Source organism: Ammospiza nelsoni, chromosome 4, assembly GCF_027579445.1.
Source record: "Ammospiza nelsoni isolate bAmmNel1 chromosome 4, bAmmNel1.pri, whole genome shotgun sequence".
NCBI lineage: Eukaryota > Metazoa > Chordata > Aves > Passeriformes > Passerellidae > Ammospiza > Ammospiza nelsoni.
In genome coordinates this window covers 3,015,976-3,035,956 of record NC_080636.1, presented here as the reverse complement: position 1 = coordinate 3,035,956, position 19,981 = coordinate 3,015,976, and the positions used below count along the sequence as shown (strand labels likewise).

Sequence of the window (19,981 nt, the reverse complement as noted above, 5' to 3'; positions counted from 1 at the left end):
TTGAATGTCCCTGCATGACTGATAAGAACTGCAGCATCCCATTGGGAGATGTGAGCCCAGGGGGAGGAGCCAAGCATTGCTACCCAGATATAATCCAGAGGTTTTGAGACACCAGCACGGCTTCTCCTCAGGATTCCCCAGAGGAACAGCAGCTGCCTCTCCTTCCACTGGATCTTCAGAGGAAGAATACATCCTTCTCTACAGGATCCCTGCTCCAGCAGAACCACCACTGACACTGCAGGAGGGCTGAGCCACAATTCCAATGGCACTGCCACCAACAGCCTGACCCACAGGGTGTCAGGTTGGGTTCTGACTCTGTCAGTGTTGTTCTAGTGAACTTCATTGTTTATTTTATCCTTTTATTTTCTTTCCTAATAAAGAACTGTTATTTCCGACTCCCATATTTTTGCCTGAGAGCCCCTTAATTTAAAATTTATAACAATTCAGAGGGAGGGGGTTTACATTCTCCATTTCAGGGGAGGCTCCTGCCTTCCTTAGCAGACTCCTGTCTTTCCAAACCAAGACACACACCAACCGTGGTTAGAATGGAGAAATAGACATTTTAGAAAGATGTTTTTGGCAGAATAATTTCGGATTGAAAGTCAGTAAAGAAGAAAGGCTTGGGTAAAGAACAAGCAAATAAATTAATAAACCCCAAATAAACCCACCCATAAGTGCAGGAAAGTTTATTCAGTCATGTCCATTTTCTTAAGATTACACCATATTTTCTTTGGAAAATGGAACATTGTACCTTTATTTTATATTGTTTTGAACCCATATTAAAGCAGTACCATTTTTTAACTCACTTGAAACTTTATCCTGAGCCGATCAAACTTGACTCTGAGTCAATTAAAAAGTGTGCCATATTTCTCTTGGGACTGGAAAAACAAATTGCATTTCCCATAATGTGCTGCACCTGTCCTCTACAGAAAATGTGATGAATCAGATCTCCAGCTCTCAGGTGTAAAATGCATTTTGATCCCCAAATCTGAGGTGAGAATAAACCTGAAGGCATTTGAACCTCAAATCTCACGTTGCCTTTCCTGTGACACCGCAATACTGCACAATGTCAACATCCTTCTGAAATAAATTGTTACTTCAGTCTGACTAGTCAAGAAGTTTCTCTTCTATTTATTTTTTATACTGTTTAATAACTAATATCACTCTATAAACAAGGCAAAAACACATCGTCATTTCCATCAAAAAGGTATTCAGAATTTTGTAATATATTGAAATCTAAAAACTCCCTGTAGACAGAATATTCTTTTAACTCACTTCCAAATCCCATTTTTTTTTTGTAAAATGTATGAAAATAGCACAGTAGGTATGCCAAGTACAACAAAAAATCAATAACTGTTCTGCCTGTGCATAAAGAAATTAATGTTTTCCTCAGACTTTTCCATGGATTTTACAATGACTTCTTTCATGGATTTTATGATGATTTCCCTTGGACATAAATCAGCTCACCCAAGCTACTTTTTGCATTGATATTTACAGTGATTTTCTTTCTGTATTTCCTTCACACTATACTAATATTTTACCATTAGATGCATGGCTGAAAGAGGAGCTTAGGTTCTCATTACACTTTCTATTTCTCATTGTCTTTTAACAAAGTATCCCCCTCTGGCCACACAGAGCAAATCACACAAAGTGAATCTAGTAATTTTCTGAGCTGATTGCTCACTCTCTTACACCTTCAGGGACATTTACAGGAAAGTAACATGAGACTAAACTTACTGGAGCTGCAGGGCAGTCTTACATCTTCTTGTGTTTTCTAGCTCACTGCCTGAATTTCAGAATGCTGGGGAAAAAATAATTCCCATTTTCCCATTTTTATCTCAGCTGTATATTCACTGCATGTCCTAACATTGATTGTAACATCTTTTTCATTCCTTTACAATGGGAAGTTTAATCATCTGCTGAATGAGACATTTCTGTTTCTTACAAGTTCTGCTTTTTTTCAAAGGCACAAAGTTCTTCTTTTCAAAGTAATTTCTCTATGTTTCCAATAAGGAGCTAAATTCAGGTGTCTTTTTACTTGTATCATCTCCTTCAGACAGACAGAACATGTCAAAAACCTGTCAACTTCCTACGGAAAAATTATCTTTAACACCAGAAAGTTTGGGATTAACTTCTGGAAAGAGTTTTCTGGAAGGTGAGAGCAGAGTCTTTGCTCGACTTCTGAATTTTCAGTAAGAATTTCCATGCAGCCAGGCAGGATCTGCCATTCAGTGTTTGCAAAGAAATCCCTGGGAAGGAAAAGCAGGAGACCACATCCCTCAGCCTGATGGATATTTGGGACTCTGCATTTATGCATTGTCAGCTGCACACCAATATCATCTGACATGATAATCTTTAGAGGATATCATTAAAATATCTCAGTTAATTTACCAAAAGTATCAAGAAAAAAGGTTTTATAGAGAAAAGTCAGCACACACCTTGGTAGGGCTGGACACATCTGGGGTGTGCCGGGTCACAGAGGGATCTGGGATTTCCATTTGTGAGGATATTTTAAACTGAAACAACCTTTGAACATATCCTGAGAGGGGGAAATTGCACTAGAACAACTTCTGTAAACGCCAAACTGCCTCTAGATGCAACTTCAGGCTGCCTCTAGAAGCACTTTTGCTTCAGACTCAAAGTAAAATCTCCTGAGGTTTGGAGATTACAGCAGTAAGTGACCACAGCTGATGATCAGTAAGGGCAAAACCTGAGATTTTGAACATGAAATGCAGACAAAATATGTTCTCTGCATGAAAAATGCCAAAATGCATTTATTTAGATTTATTATTTATATATGCATTTATATATTATTTATGAATGCATTTATTTAGAAAGCTGATTGGAAACAAAGAAACATTTGGTGCTGCCTCATTAAATGTTCTTTGTAAATTAAACCTGATCTGAAGGCATCCCTCAATCTGCAGTTTTTCAAACTTATGTTCTTTTTACAAACTTGTTTTAAACTCAGCTTTATTATTTAGGATTTTTGTTCTGACTTTTTGAACTCATGGGAGATTCATAGATGGAAATACACATGGGAAAGTAACTATTTATCAGGGCTGGATTAAGCTGGATATTTTTTATTGTGGTTGCATTCTTACATTTTCAGAAGGAAGTTTTCTTCCTTTTTCCCCTCAGAAATGATGCAATGACATTTTACCTTAAAATTTAATTTAAACAAATGAATCTGACACAAAATGTTTCATTTTTCCTGCCCAAATAGCCTATTGACTTTCAGTTCACATGTGAAGGGCAGGAAGGAAACCAATCCCAAACCTCTGACTTTTGACTGGAAGAGAATTATGAGCATGGTTACAAGAGAGAAAATAAATGTAATAAATTAATAAAACTATAATCTGGACCCAGATGCTCCAAGAACTGAGATAAAACCCTTCTGGAAATTTTAGAAACAGCATAAATGTAAACTGCAGTTGTCATAGTCTGTATTTAGAGTTGTCCAAGGGAGCAGTGGTTACACTCCTGTTGCCAATAAAGAAGCAGAGAAGATCTTCAAATATTATTTGACTAATAAGATCTACTCCTCTGGGAAGAATAAAAGAATGCAGCCATTATTTGCCTCTCTCTCTTGTACCTCTCATACTCAGTGGGCTGAATTCTGTTATTGGTTATATTTAAGTGGAATAAGAGAATTTCTTTAATAGACTACACAAGCCATGACTTCAAGTTGCTCACTCAGAACTAAGTGAATTTATCCATACACTTCTTTTTCCCCCCACTTTCCTTTCCAGAATTTTTTTTTCTTTAAAACACTGCTCACATCTCTATTTTTCTGGTACAGTAACCATTTCAGAGCATTTCCTGGAGACCCTAATGTGTCTCTTGGCTTAGTTCAGATTAACTTTCAGAGGGGCGAATCAGGAACAGAAAGAGGAAGCTAAAACAAGGTTTGTTCAGTGAAATTTATTCACTAACATGGTGAGACACAGTCACAACAGGGAGAGAAGAGGCTGCCCAGCCTTTCCACCCTTGCAGACTTCTGCAAATCCAGGGAAGGTCAAATGGAGTTTGTGAGCTTTGGTTTCACCCTTTGTGGATGTTTGTCCTCATCACAAAATCCAAATGGAATTTAATTCAATTGAGTGGAAAAGCAGGAATAACAGGCATCAAAAGCCTCAGTTAAAATGTGCTGGCAGCAGTTTCTGGGAATCTTGCAACACATCTGCACTGGCCCTTAGCAAGATTTTATTGTCAGGCTTTCAGTCTATTCCAGCCTAAAGCCTCATCAAATCAACAATTAAACAAGTTTCAAAGCTAGGAAAAAGATAAAAAAAATATATAATTCACTACACTAGGGAAATTAAAAAAAGAAAAAAAAAAAAACAAGAAGAAGCAAAATCTATTCTTAAAATTTTGTGCTTAGAAAACAAAGAGAGAAGAGGAAGAGGAAAGAGCACTAAAGAAATGCTGAATTCACTGTCTCAAGAAAAGGACCCAGACCAGATCAGACTGGCTTGTGGGAATTTTTATTAGTTCTGAAATTAGAAACAGGACACTGAGGTTGGGGAGAGGGGAGTGTCTCACACCAGCTGCAACTCATTTTAATTAAGGGCTAATTAGCAAGTAGAGCCTGCTGGAAGTGGGAGAAGTCGATGTCCCTGTATAATACAGAGCAACTCACTAAAGCATTTCTTGAGCACTTAGGGACACTAGCAGAGGGGAGAAGAAAAGAGATAAAATGAAGAAGAGATTGAATATTTCTGTGGGTGTTTTCTTTCCAAAAGTCTGAATTTCCTTAGAGTTTCTTGGTATGGAAATCAGACTGCCTAAATCTCTGCTTGAAGCTGATGAGATTTACTTTTTCGTTTGTTTTTTTTTTTTTTTTTTTTTCTCCTTAGTTCCTATGGTAGTTACTCAGAAAGTTGTAATTTGTTGTGGTAAGAAAATTTATTTTTGTAGTTCAGTTACTGAGAATGATAGTAGTATTCTCCTAATCCTGAGATATATTTGTTTTGCCTGCGTATTTATGATCTGTACTTCTTTACAAAGTATAAAGCAGATCAATGTTTGCAAAACCTGCTTTAATCTTCATTTATCTGAGTCCAATCTCTTTCACATGTGAGATCTTAACAGGTACCTCTGTCATATTTCCTGCTGCACTAAATTCAGTTTATCAGGGTTTTGAAAAAAAGATAAGAAAAATTAACAAGGACAATTTCACCACCTTATTTAGTCTTTTGAATTTTGCCAGAAAATAATTAGCTATTTTTGTGAGTAATAACAGCAGAGGTGTTCCCTGTCTAGAAACGCCAGTGCGATCTCACACTGTGAGTCCTGTGCGTCTTTAGGAAGAGAAATTTACCGAGGTTCAGCTGCTCTTTATCATTTCACGGATTTTTAGGAGGGTGGAGCAGGTCGGGAAAGGCTGACGTGATTGAAGAGCAGGGAATCCCTGGGAGTGCTCAGGGCCAGGCTGGAGGATGCCCTGAGCAACCTGGGCTGGTGCAAGGCGTCCCTGCCCACGGCACGGGGTGGGAAGGAAACGATCTTTGAGGTCCTTTCCAACCCAAACCGTTCTCTGATTCTATGAATAAGAATTTTAACCTTGCTGTCCAGTCTGTCTGCAGACCAGCTGGGTGAAGAGCAGCAACTCTGAGGTTTCTTTTAATGGGGAAGAGGGAAGGAAATGATCTTTGAGGTCCTTTCCAGCCCAAACCGTTCTCTGATTCTATGAATAAGAATTTTAACCTTGCGATCCAGTCTGTCTGCAGACCAGCTGGGTGAAGAGCAGCAACTCTGAGGTTTCTTTTAATGGGGAAGATACTCCTGTATAAAACTTAAATCTCTCAGGGCTATGAACGGGTTTGCCAGTATTTAATAAGGTTTGGAACCAACAGATGGAGATAAGGAGGGTTTTAATGACTGAAAAATGCAGTTGTTGTGCTCAGCTTGTTAATGAATGAGGTGTCAGAAAAGAACATGAAAAAGGACATAAATCCTTTAAATTTCAATTCCTTGGAAAAGTAAATAAAAGGTGTTCTTGAAAGACAAAATCAGGTGTGTGAGCAAAAGGAAGGTGACTTCCAATGGGAAGTGGGGATTTAATTGTAAGTTGTGGGTAAGTTTTTGGGGTTGTTTTTTAGATGTCATTTACCTTAACTTCATTAAATTTTTGCTATGTTTTTCCATAGCATCTTTTTTGTCTATAATCTAAAGAAAAATCAAACCCCAAAAAACAACAGAACAGGAGCAATAACGAAAGAAAAACCCACCAAAAAAAAACATCCACAACCAAGTTATGAAGAAAATTTCATATTCAATTTGGGTAACAACATATTGTAGCTAAATGTGGGAATAGTGAAATATGATGAGATCAAGAATTCATATTAAACACTTTGCTTTCATAAATTCTGCCATCAAAGAACCAAGCAGAGGCATATAGTAATAATCCATAGCATGATATATTTACTCCTAATTTGCTGCTGACTTCTAAGTAATATCCAAATAAGAAATAAAACTGAAGAATGAAGTGGGAACTACCATTTGGAATCACAAGATTCTGAATGTGGTGCCTACAAGTGAAGTAAATCTGAAATCCAAATCTAAAGCAAGAGAAGTGATCTGATAATTCAGATATAGAAGTTGTAGACAGGTCCTGGCAGGACCTCAGAACTTGGAAAATTACTTTGTCATTGTTGTTTGTTTGCCTGGAAGGAAGAGGAGTTCTTATTTTCGAAAGCTGTGAAACTGTCTGTTTAGAAGACGTGTCTTCTCATTAACATGAAATTTCTTCAGTGCTGTAATGAAGGGTTGGCTTCTGGCTATGTTAATCTTAATTATAATTATTGTCGACATAACGCCTTTGTATCTGATGATTCTTGTCTTATCAAGCTGCATAGCAGATGCATAATCAAAAGGAGAAGTGCATCTAACGCTTGATTCATGGTAATTGGTTTGATTTCTTCATGATCTGAGTAAAATAACCTGTGTAATATAATGCATTATTTTTTTTCTCCTGGTTTACTGTCTTAATTAAGAAACATAAAATAACTGCAAAAAAACTAATTACTTAAAGCTTATAAATTCAAATAAACAACTTATATAAATTGTTAGTTTGGGCAACCAAAATAAGAAATTTAGAATTGCATGTGACATTGTTGAATATGTGGAATTTCATAATTTTCTCCGTAAAAGGATATTTGGAGATACCTCCCCTGATTCTCTTAGAGAGAAGCAAGTTCATAGTTATGCTCCGGAAGCACATTTGCCAACATCAATGAATTAGCTAAGATATAGTGATTAATCTAATCTGACTTTTTTTTCCTAGACTAACTCTACAGTCAATGTCGTAATCTCCTCTGAAGTTTTACATAAATAAAGTTTATATCACCCTTAGTAGCATTTGCCTATTATGAATCACCAGCTAATGGGCAGTGTGGTTGGGATATCCAGATCAGTTCTAAAACCTGGTCTGGGTGTGGTATTTGCTGGTCCCCACGAGGAATTGATGAATCTGACTCCATGATCTTAGAAGGTTAATTTATTATTTTATGATATTATATTAAATAATGCTATACTTAAACTATGCTAAAGAATAGGGAAAGGATACTTACAGAAGGCTTAACAAGGCACTAATTAAAAACTTGTGACCTCTTCCAGAGTCCCAACACAGCCTGAGCGTGATTGGTCATTAAGTAAAAATAATTCACAAGTTGGATAAACAATCTCCAACCACATTCCAAAGCAGCAAAACACAGGAGAAACAATCAGACAAGAATTGTTTTCATTTTTCTCCGCGGCTTCTCAGCTTCCCAGGAGAAGAAATCCTGGCGAAGAGATTTTTCCAGAAAATATGAGAGTGACATTTGGGGGCTAAGGTTGAGTTCAAGCACCCTGAAAGGTGATGCTAATACGTCCAGAAAAAAAAAAAATTGTTATTTTTCAGTTACTTGCAATTATTTTGTTTGCTTTAGCCTGATTTTGTCATAATCAGAACTACAAAAAGGAGAAAGCCCAGTTTTCCTGCCAGTTTGGTTGCCAATATTTAAAGTGGAAGTCAGAACTCAAGCTCTGTATCTTCTTGCTGTTCTAGCACATGGCTGCAACAAGAGGTAGGTAAACTATACCTGCTTTTAGCTGCTTTTTGTTTTATTAAGTAGCAGGAAATGGATATTTCAGTGTTTTTGTAATTTTTTTTTTTTTACTTCCTTAAGCTTCCTTATGAAGAAATCACTTCATGTTTCATGAGAAGTTCGTCTAAGTGTGCTTCTTCTGAGGCACAGCACTTGAATATTCATGGTACAATTTATTTCTCATTATCTTGAGGTCAGTGAGCAGCCAAGTTGATGGTCCAGAAGCTGGCAATATAAGGTCGGTAGAGTTTTGATGGTTGCTATGGGCTGGATGTTGCTCCGTTGTTAGAATTAGAAGTCTTTGAGCTGTGATGAGACCTTCAGCACTGCTCTTTTGGCCATTGTATCTGCAGAAGAAGCCTGGGAGTGTCTTTATGACAGAAATATTGAATCACCAGCTCGTTCTCGAGCTTAAAAGGGAGACTGAGTTCTAAGTGCATAGAATTGCAGCTTCGAGTTACTGCCAAGCACTATTACTGGTTCAAAAGAGAAGGAAACTCTATTCTGACAGTTCTGAGGAAAAAAGAGAGTGTGGGTGGGTGTGTGGACAGAAGCGCTGTTAGGGCACTTTGATTCAAGGTCAAACAACCATTCTGGTCTGATTTATTTGGAATTTTACGTTGCTTTGCAAAGTATCTGTTACTAGGTGTAAACACACAACAATTCAGCAGCCAGAGCTGCTCTTTGGAAAATATATTTTTGAAATGCTCTCTTCAGGGGCAGTGGGAACCTTGTGGGAACAGCCACTCAGTAATACAGTATTGTTCTCATGAAAGTCTGCCAAACCTCTTCTGAAGAGATGTTCAGATCTTTGCAGCAAGGCAGATCAGGAGAGTTAAACATTACCTGTGCAAAAAAGAAACAACTTTACTCTGGGAAGTCTGGCTATGGACAGGAGACATTTTCTAGTTATTTCTAAGGATCCAACTTTGAATATTTGGAATATTAAACTGCCAAAAATGTTGGCAAAGGCACTTTGACTTCAAGCAGATTTTATGGTGCTCATTGGCTTGATTTAGCTTTATCCAGTTCGAGCTTTTAAGCTCCTTTTTTCCCCATCATCCCCAGTATGATTCAATGTCTTACTTCATACTCTTGGTGTGAGATAAAATACAAAGGATTAAGCTCAGGGCAGGATTGAAGTTTAGGTAACCCTATCTTCTGTAGGACTAAATCCAGGCAAGCAAGGGAAGTAGTGCATTTCTTCTGATTTATGGGACACACAGTGCATTAAAATGTTCTACAAAATATATTGCAGCATTTATTTACTCCTACTTTTATGCCATAGGATTTCAGTTCTGCACAGCTTAAGAAATAACTTCTTAATTTGTATCTGCAAGCAATTATGTCAACATCTCACATAAGCAATTTTATTACAAAGTATTAAAAATAGCATTTGGAAAAAGACTGGGTATCTGCCATGTGTTTGTCAACTTACACTACTTGCAAGTAATAATGGGAAAAAAAACAGTTTCAATGTTAATTCTATATTTAACAGTGGGCTTTTGTAATATTCTTTGATATCAAGGGTGAATATATTCAGTCTTTATCTGGATAGAGAAAGAATCCACCTCAAAAAAAACCCAGCCACTAATAATTTTAATTCTCTTTTTATGCTAATCAGTCACTTTATAATAAGAAGACACTTTTGTGTTGTGTAAGTCACACTGAGTAGTTCCATGTCCTGCTATTGACCCTATGAGGATTTCTGACTCTTGTTAGTATCTTAAATGAAATTATTTTCTCCCATTTGGAGTAATAAAAGTGAAACACTTGGTCTAAAGTATGGCCCCTGTTTTTTCAGAAATGAGGCTTCAAAGCAACTTCTAGATTTATTTAGTTCTGAGGGAAAATTATGATGGGAATTGCATCGAGCATGTAAAGACTTTTCAGCAGCTTGGGAAAAGGTTGAGTACAGATGTAGTCCTTAATTCAATATTTGTGGTGTTGAAGGCAGGAGTGGAGCTTGCAGTGACTTCAGATGAATCAGACTGGAACTGATTTCTCCAGATCTGAGCAGCTGCTTTTAACCTTTGCACAGATTTTTTTGAGCTTCCTTGGCATCAAAGCTGCTGTGATTGTTTCTGACTGCATTTTGCCCACCATATATTTTTGAGCTTTTTCTACTTCAGGAGTTGTAGGAATAAGCCTAAAGCAAAGAGATATGTGGCTGTGCCTCTGAATACATTGGGGGATACCTGGGTAAAATTAAGCTTAATTGGTGGCACAGCTAAGCTTAATGAATTGCCAATTAACGTTGGGATTAATTAGAATGTACTCCTGGTGTGATGTTGTCCACTAAGGGCAGAAGTGTACCATGGCTGATTTCGAACAGCAGAGCTCACTGAACTCAGAAGCATAAACAGAACCCTGTTTCTAGAACAATTTTAGAACATCTGATGAAATCAGGTAAAATGCAAGCACACTTTTGATTTATAAAAACTGGACTCCACGCTTAACAGATTTTGAGGAATGAAATTGGAAGAATTCCAAGCTGTATGTGTATGTGACTATCTAAGAAAAATTTGATTGCAGCTAATTTTTAGACTAAAGTTTAAGGCAGCTTGGGGATTTTTTACAAGGTATATGCAAAACAGCCTTGCCTCTAGGTTTAATCAGTTTGGAAGTCTTTGTCTTTTCAAAGAAAGGCCAGGCAGAGGGGTTTAATCACAGAAGATTAATGCATGCTATTGGGGATTTTAATATTAGTTCATTTTTCTTTCCTGTTGTCCGCAGTGATGTCAGTTGCTCATGTTTTCAACCAGCAAAACACAAGCTAAAATTATAGGTTGCTAAATATAGATAACTTGCCACATCATTTAGCTTGACAACTTGTTTGTAATGAAGACCCCAAAGCAAAATCTAAAATGTTAATTGGGGCAGAAATGAAACCTTGCAATAATTTTTGCTCATTGCTTCTTAATTACAAATTAATAATGGTTAGAAAATATGATTAGAAAGCCCGTGAATAAATGTTATATGACTGGTGTGATGTCTGAGGAGAGTTTCTTTCTCTCTGGATTCTGTTTAAGAGGCAAGGGTGACAATTTCAAGGTAAAACGTTCTGCAGCCCAGGGATCTTTGTTAAGAAAAGTTTAATAAAATTGAACTCCCCCTTTATAAACAGATTAAATAACTTTTAGCAGTCATAGGGAAAATGAATAATGCATGTTTTGTAACCCTAGGTTGAATTTAACTGCCTTGAAAACAAGGTTATTTGTGAAGGGAGTTCTTTAAATCTCTAGGAACTGGAATTCTAAGTAGGAACTATTTTGTTTATTTATGCACTAACATAAGTACAAAAAGGTGTGGATTTACTAGCCATTAACTGAAAATAAAAGATGTGGGATAAATCCACTGAATGTTTTATTTGTCTTGAGGATGCCCATGCATGTGTGCATGCAAACAGGGAACTGCAGAGTTTTTGGAAGAAATATTGCAAAAAATATTCATTTGCATGTATTGAAGTTAAAATTCGTATGACTTAAAAGTTAAGATACCAGCTCAGACTTTTTTTTCCCTTTTTAACTAGAAATGTTTTGGGGTTTTTTTCCCCCATAAATATCCATGTTCCATGAACTAATGATCAGGGAAGTCACACTGGTAAAGGGCTGGACTTTCCCCACCAGATGAGAAATTTAACACTTAGATTATACAATCATGACTTTTGCCTATATAACCCAAACTCACCTTTACTTCTGTGAATGGTAGAGGTAAAACCAGTGGTGATAGCAGCAGTAGGTTATTGTAGGGTGCCTAAAGGGATGTGCTCATCAGAGGGAGTAATGGTGAAATAACAAGACAATCTGCATTCAATTATTTTGATACACCGATGCAAAAACTATTCAGCATAACCAAACTAAGAGTTATTTAAGAGTAAAACAATTTTACTCTGCTGGTGAGCAGTTGGTATAAAGGCTGAGACTGGCATAGGTGGCAGATTAGCTTCCTCTGACCCATTTTTTGTTTGAGGTGCACAAGCCAGAACACTTCTTGTTTCTCATCCTAGAAACATTTTCACTTACATTGCAGCCTCATTCACGTCCAATAGAGTCTTTAATATACTGGAGTACTAGACTCTTTACTATTAATCCTGCAGTAGCCACTTCTACTGTAGCTTGTTTTTATTTCAGAAATATTCTCACAATGTACATTTTAAACTTTGGCTTATGGGCTGGTTTAGACATTGACATTTTGTTTCCTTCACACGTGGATTTTAAAGAGTGAGAGGAGCTGCATCACAATTGTGGTTTGTGGTATTTTCACAATTCCTGGATGGAGGAGGAAGGAATGAATCTGACTCCATATTCTTAGAAGGCTAATTTCTTATTTTTTGATCTATATTATATTAAAGAATGCTACACTAAAACTATACTAAAGAATATAGAAAGTATACAGACATAAGGCTAAAAGATAATAATGAAAAACTTGTGACTCTCTCCTCAGAGTCTGACATCTGACACAGCTGGATGGTGATTTGTCATTAAGTTAAAACAATTCACATGAAACCAATCAAACATCCACCAGCTGGATAAACAATCTCCAAACCACATTCCAAAGCAGCCAAACACAGGAGAAACAACCAGATAATTATTGTTTCATTTTTCTCTGAGGCTTCTCAGCTTCCCAGAAGAGGAAAATCCTGGCAGAGGGATTTTTCAGAAAATATGACAGTGACAGTGGTTCTCTGCACAGGTACTCACCTGAATAATGGAAATCCCACAGGTTTATTAGCAGCTGCCAAACCTGGCAGTGTTTTTGTGCTTCTACAGCTGACAGCATTGGTTAAAAGATGGATTATATTAAAGGATTACGTGCTTTGACAATTCTCCTACAGATAAACTCCTATAACCAGTTATAAGATCAGAGTAGAAACTGCTTGCCTGGTGTGTTTTTTAGGATACTTTGACGAGGCAAATTAGCCAAAAGGAATGTTTTTCTTTCTTGAGAGGCAGTACTATACTTAAAATTACTGTACAGAGAAAAATACTTTGTCTTGGAAAGACTTTCAACCCTTCAGGGTCAGAGGATGGTGGTTAATATAGTGACATGAACATCCTTGGTTATTATAGCAAAGATACTAACACAGGATGTTATAGTAAGGCTATTTGTAGTAAATAGCTTTGCAATAAAAGCACAGCCTTTTTGCAATAAAAGCAAAGTGTGGAGAGCAGGTGGAATTGTTCATTGTATTCAAAGCATCAAATGGCTTTTTCTACCCATTTCTATAATAAAAGAACAAAAAAATTATTAATGTAGTTGCTAACTAAAAATTCTAATCTGCCTTTGGAGGCTGTACTTAAAAAGCTAAATGGACTTTTCCATCCTGCCTATCTGGCATTTACACAGTGTTAAACCTAAATGCATAATTTTCACATTAGCTGATGTTGTAGATCATGACACAGTTATAAGTGTAAATGCATCCCATGCATATAAACATGAACTCTGTTGTCAGCCAATTCCATGAGTGCCTGCTCTGAATGCTGATGGAGTTGTCACTTCAGCTGGAATGCAGGAATTTACCTGACTGCTAATAAACGAGACTGATCCATGCACAGTGTATGAACGTGAAAAGATCAAGTTGTTGTCCAGGCACACGGTAGGTTGAAGGTCGTTATTTTGGGTTTTTGTCAGGGAGCACAGAACTGGTCATATGATGGGGTTTTTTGTTTTGTTTTTATGCAGAAACCTAAACTTTGAATGGGGCTCAGCTCACTCCTGAACTATTAAATAAAGATTCATTAAAAGAGCAAGAGAAGAAATGGTACAAAAATTGAGAGAGAATAGGGAGTAGAGATATGAGAAAATATTCCAAGGACTCTGAAGCTTTTGGCCTTCATAGTGACACCAAGTTAGATTTTGGTAGTTTCTGTCATTACTGTAATGCTGAAAAATGTTTTAGGCAGCCACTTGGGCCTAAGTTCTCTTCTTACAATAAAAGGTGTTGAGAAGAATAAAATCCCTCCTCATCAGAATTCTTTGAGGTGTTTCAAGTCAGGCACATGCAAAAAGAGACATTTTTAAAAAGTAGGTCTACCATTTTCATCATCCATTTTATGGAAGCCTGAAGAGCCAGCTCTGAGTTGATAGCTGGACTGTCCATAAATTTAAAGATTTTCTTCAAGCCAAAGGATACCTCATGATGATTTATCATTCTGTGCACTTTGGCTCATGGAAATCCAACTGGTCTGGTGCTTCTTTATTAGGTCCAATAATTTTATGACTTACTGGTTCGTGAGCTGAGTATGTGACATTGGGAAAACCTCAGATGCACAGTCACAGCAATTTGTTAAATAACTTGTTAGCACTTCCTGTAGCAGGACAAGTATTTGAACAACTTCCTCCACAGAAAAATGGAAATACTTGAAATTATTCTTTTGTCCCATTTGGGGAATTTTTTCCTCTGATAATTTCATATAAGAAGACATATTAATTTTGGTGCGAGCACTGCTGTATTCGGTAATAACAGAATCCTTCAGCTAAAGTTTTCATTTTTTACCCAAGATAAATCTAGTCTGGGAACAGTTACCATATAAGTAGAGGACTTTTTAAGATGTAAGGGATGCACTGACTTATAACCCACTTTTATTTACAAGATGACCACAGTTTTACCAGTTATCCATTTTGAATGCTGAAGAATTTATTTTAAAGATTAACCACTTAGAGGACATTCAGTTCCATCACTGATCAATGGCTCTACCAGCAGAGTTTATGTATGATGGAAGTGATTTAATTTTCACGAGAAAAAACCTATTATCATGAAGTGACTGTGCCTCCAATTTAGGCATTATTTGAATTCCACCTGCCCTGCAAGAAACTAAATAACCTGAACAATGTCTGAGCCAGGAAATATGAAGAAAAAATTATTTAATACTAAAAAGTTTTAGAAAATTACTTATGTGTAGTCTAACCCAATATTGACTTACTCTAGATAAAGCCACTTAGAGAGCTGGAGAAAAGAACAAGCAAAAAGGAGAATAGGTACTGATATTGCCCTGGACTTTTTACCTTACATAATTTTGACAGTACTGAGGTAGGTCTAAAAAATTCTAGATTTCTATAATGGAGAAATACAAGATCTTGGGTTTTTTTTCACTGAGAAATGAGATTTACTTGATCTCAGTTTACTGTAACTTTGTTTAATACCAGTAACTTCTAATTAAATTTCCAAGTGTATTCTATCTCTTTTGAAAACAGTGTCACACTGGGCTAAGTAGGGATGGTATTTCATTCTGTGCTTTCAGTTTTCAGCATCTTCACCTCTTCAATCTTATTTTGGGAGTTCCTTTGCAACTCTTTTTAAGCAAGGCTTGGAGGCAGGACCAAAAGTATTTCCTCAGTCTGATGTTCTGGTTTCTGAGTGGTGCCAGCAGTGTGTGCAACAAACCTGTTAAATGTTATGGTAACTCCTGTGGATCCCCTTGCTGGAGGTCTCTGCTACCTTACAAACACCTGTCTGGGTTAAAAGTAGAAATTAGGAAATTAATGACGGTTCTGCCATCATCTGGGATTAGGAATTGCATAGCATTAATATAGAAAATAAACTCCTGACCCCTTTTACAACAAGGCTATCAACAAGATTTTGAAATAATCTCTTCCCTGAATAAGAAACTATATTTCCAAACCCTGAATGGTCTTAAAGGCACAAAGTTTCTGTTCAGGTTGTTTCAATCAGAATCTACACAAGGAAAAAATGGGAAAAGGAGTGTGCACTTCTTTGTCAATGAGCATGCTTTAGTAATATTTCATACTTCAAAAGAGTGTGCAAAGCATTCAGAAAAATCTATTCCTGATATGAATATATGGGTTTTTTTCCCTTATATTTTCCAAGCAGGATCTGGTATTTTTCCACACAATTACACTGAAGCAATGGCTGTAGCACATCAGAGGAAATGTGCGTCTGACCTGAATTCTGTCACACAACATCACCAATATTTGGTAAATGGAATATAATATAGCAGTGGGAGAAATCAGCTATGATCCCTTTCTGGAGTGTTTTCTCCCAGTTTGATGACATTTCTGTTTAGAGTCCCTTTAACCAGCAGAAATGCCTTTACATAACAGCCCACAGTGAATTACTTATTTTATTATTAACTTCAACTTCATCAATTGCCTTTTCAATACTCCTAAAAGTTTGCACAGCTGCCCGTGCCAAGGAGTACTCTTTTTAACTCTCCACTTTGAAAATGCATGCTTAGTTTGGATCTGCCTGCTTTAGATTTCCTTCCATTGAAAGAGACAATGAACGACATGTTATCTTTTTATCCTTTTTGTGCCACTGATGACATCTGTCATGTACTTCTTCACTCATCTATTTTTTTTTTCCAGGTTGAAAAGAGCTGGTCTATTATACACTCATCATGCTGATACCATCCTGTACCTTTGATCATCCTTGTATTTCTGCAAGGACTTGGAGAGCTACTGAGAAGCTAAATGACATTGCAGGGCAATTCCAAAGCTGGGTTTACAGATCTCTCTGAAAGGCCTTGTACTACAATACAGATTGCTCTTAAAGCCACACATTTTACCTCAAACTACCTCTGCATCAGCTGGAAGCGGCCCTAGCAGATTTTCTTTGAGATTATTATTAATATTACTTTCTCCTCCCAAAACACATGAATCCAATAAAGCACAAGAAGAGAGGAGAGGTAGAAAGGAAAGTGGGATTATATCCATGCCGATGTTGCTGAAGAATATTAAGATACAAAAGGCAAAAGTTGTTTCAAGATCTGACACTGTTAGAAGAGTAAGGTAGCTGGATCTGGTACCTAAGGCTTAGTACCTCTAACATTTAAATGAGTGGTAGGAGATTTTACCATTTGAACTGTCTAAAAGACACTTCAGACAAGAAACTGCTTTGAAATCCTTCATTTGCTTTTCTAAAGACCACTTGTCTCACCAAGAAGGAGATGCTTTCTTCCTCCTTGTTTTGTATTTCTCGTGTTGGTTCTCTCAAGCACATGGTGTTTTAAAGTATTGTCTCTTTAAACTTTGCCTTGCAGCTTGTAATCCTTTAGAGCAAGGGAAATGAGCTCTCATGTGCAAGAAAGTAATTTGAAAACAGGTATAGAATTTACTTTTCTTACCTGAAGTGGAAGAAAGTTTGGAAAGCACTTGGAAGCAGTGCTTGTGGAGTTGCCTGGTTCTGAGAGCAACTTTACAGCCCTGAATGTCCAAACCTGTCTCCACATGCAGCTCAAACTGCTTGAGTTCCATCTGTCCACAAATCCTGTGCTTGTGTCAGGATGATTTTTGTGGCCTATCAAGAAAGAACTCTCTGCCTGCAAAAGATGGGTTATGTTGAGATAATATGCATACAGTTCTGAGGACACTCTCAAATGCATTCCACTTGTAAAATTTTAATATTTTCCCCCTCATGGCAAATGCCGTGAGATCTGCTCTAGAAAAGGCCACAAGGGCCATTGCAGAAGAGCAGTGAAGGAAGTTTAGTTTGCTCTTAAACTGATTCTCTCACATCCAGAAATACCATGGAGGTGAATGCAGATCTTCTATCCATGCAGGGACAGTTTCCATAGACGCTGAAGGTCAGCTGTGTCATAGACATCTTTTATGAAAAATCCTTTCCTTAGGTTTTTTTCTTCTGAGAAGCTGGGAGGCCTCAGGAACAAGATCTAAACATTGATTATCTGCTGCTGTGGAATGCAACAGGTGCATCTGGGATTGGTCTCATGTGGATGTTTGTAATTAATGGCCAATCACAGTCAGCTGGCTCGGACAGAGAGCCCGAGCCACAAACCTTTGTTATCATTCTTTGCTATTCTATTCTTAGCCAGCCTTCTGATGAAGTCCTTTATTCCATCCTTTTAGTACAGTTTTAATATAATATATATCATAAAATAATAATATCAAGCCTTCTGAAACATGGAGTCAGATCCTCATCTCTTCCCTCATCCCAAGACCCCTGTGAACACGGTCACACACCTGCCCATAGATCTCAGACTTACCGAAACACAAGAAAACCAAGTTGCCCTTCTTGGCAGCCCCTGGCAGGAGTTGCAGTGCTGGGCTATTGCTCATTTGCTGAAAAGTCAATGGTGCCCTTGGAATTGTCATCTCGTTCCAGCTGACACTTCTGGGAAGGAGAGTGAAAGCTTCAGGGAAAGGAGCCAGGTCCTCAGCTGACACAAGAACTCAAGCCTGAGTCCTTCTGTACTTCACTAGCCTTAGTTTAATCCTGCAGAAATAATCCTTTGGGGAAGGTGTAACAATCCCATATATGATGTTTCACAACTCATTTTCCTGTTGGATTACACGATTTCTCAAGAGTCTCAAAGAATTGTGACAAAATCCTGCAGAGATGATTTTCTACTGGGAGACAATGTCCCGCTGTTTGAACAGTTTAAGTGGAGAATATTGGCTCTGGGAGCAAAGGTGCCTTTGGAAAAGCCATCTTACAATATAAATATTTGGATGCACATCATAATGGGTCAGTTAAAATTGTGTAAATTAGTATCACATCTATGGCTTGATATGAAGATCTAATACGGGCTGTGAGGTTTCATCTTAAATTTCAGGGTCAAAGTATTCCCCAAATTTTATAGAATTAGAGCATCCTGGGACACAAAGCTGGCAAATGAGGAGGTTTTCAGATCCTACAGCTTTTCAGATATTTGTCAAGTACCATGCAATTTGAAGGAAAAATGTTTTAAAATTGTAATTCTGGAACTGTCTTGGTGACATGCACAAAGAAAATCCTGAGGGCAGATTTAAGCAGAGGTGTACAGGTGACAAGACTTACACTGTGTGCCTCAAAATTGCAGTTTTAAAAGGTTTGGCATTCAGATATTTTATCACACTTGTTAAATATTTCCCAAGCCTCTCTTACCCTGAGCATACTGGATTCTCTCTAAGAACATCATCGGAACTCTGGGATCATGGAGACAAATGTTTTCTTGCTGGAGACAAATCAATACTGCGAGATCTTGATTAAAATATCTGCAGAAGAGGCTTTTATTCTTGGTTTACCCTGCAACACCCCTCAGACACAGGAAGTAATTAACTACAGGCAGGTAAACTCCTCTCAAATTCCTTCTCAGGGCTGATTTCCAGGAAACAATTCTCCTGAGAAACGAAGTAAATGAGATTAAAAGAACAGAGCAAACTCTATATCTGATTGCAAAAGCATCTCTTAAATTGAAAAAGATCAGTGTAGGAGTTGGATGCAAGCTGGCTGGGGTGTGTGTATAAACAAATTTATACTCCATGAGAGGATACCACGCTGAATCTGTGCATTAGTACTTAACTCTGTGCTTCTTATTCACATTTTCTCTGAACATATTTTAAAACCTGGGCTTGACAGACTTGTTCGATATCAAGACATACTGAATCAGAAAGGCTGTGGGTGTTTGACCATGTTTATTCCAGCAGTGTTCTCTTTACCTGCACCTCCTACCATTAAGGAACAGACAAAAAATTAATTTTTATGGCAGGTTTTCCAAGTCAGCGTTGCCATAGGAACTTTAACTTTCAGAATTCTTTCTCTTCTCCATCTCAGATTATTCACTTTCACTTTTGGCAATGATGTTAGTACTGGATTTAACAAAAGGCTTTTGTTTGTGAGCCAATAAACAAGAGTGTATTTCAACTTGGAGTTTATTATATTCAACTTGGAGTTTGTCTGTTTCTGACACCCTGAACTTCTAAAACTGCAGTATTGAACATGGCAGGGTGTGAATGAGCCAGCATCATATACTGAAATATTGTTAAACTCAGTTTCTGTAGATATTCCCTTCAACATGTCAATGAAATGTAAACAGCAGACATTTGTAAGATTTAAAATAAAAACTCTACTTCTTCTTTGATTTATCTACCTACACACAGCCTTTCCCACAATGTATCTGATAGCACAAAGAACCACAGTGATACAT

The 19,981-nt window shown here is 37.4% G+C and overlaps 2 long non-coding RNA genes across 2 annotated transcripts in view; one reads left to right on the top strand and one right to left on the bottom strand.

The window, feature by feature from the left end:
• LOC132072769 (uncharacterized) overlaps positions 1 to 19,981 on the bottom strand; it is a 753,957-nt gene that overhangs the window by 145,558 nt on the left and 588,418 nt on the right. The gene's annotated exons all lie outside the window — the stretch shown is intronic.
• The window catches only part of LOC132072768 (uncharacterized), a 753,957-nt gene that overhangs the window by 145,558 nt on the left and 588,418 nt on the right, over positions 1 to 19,981 (top strand). The gene's annotated exons all lie outside the window — the stretch shown is intronic.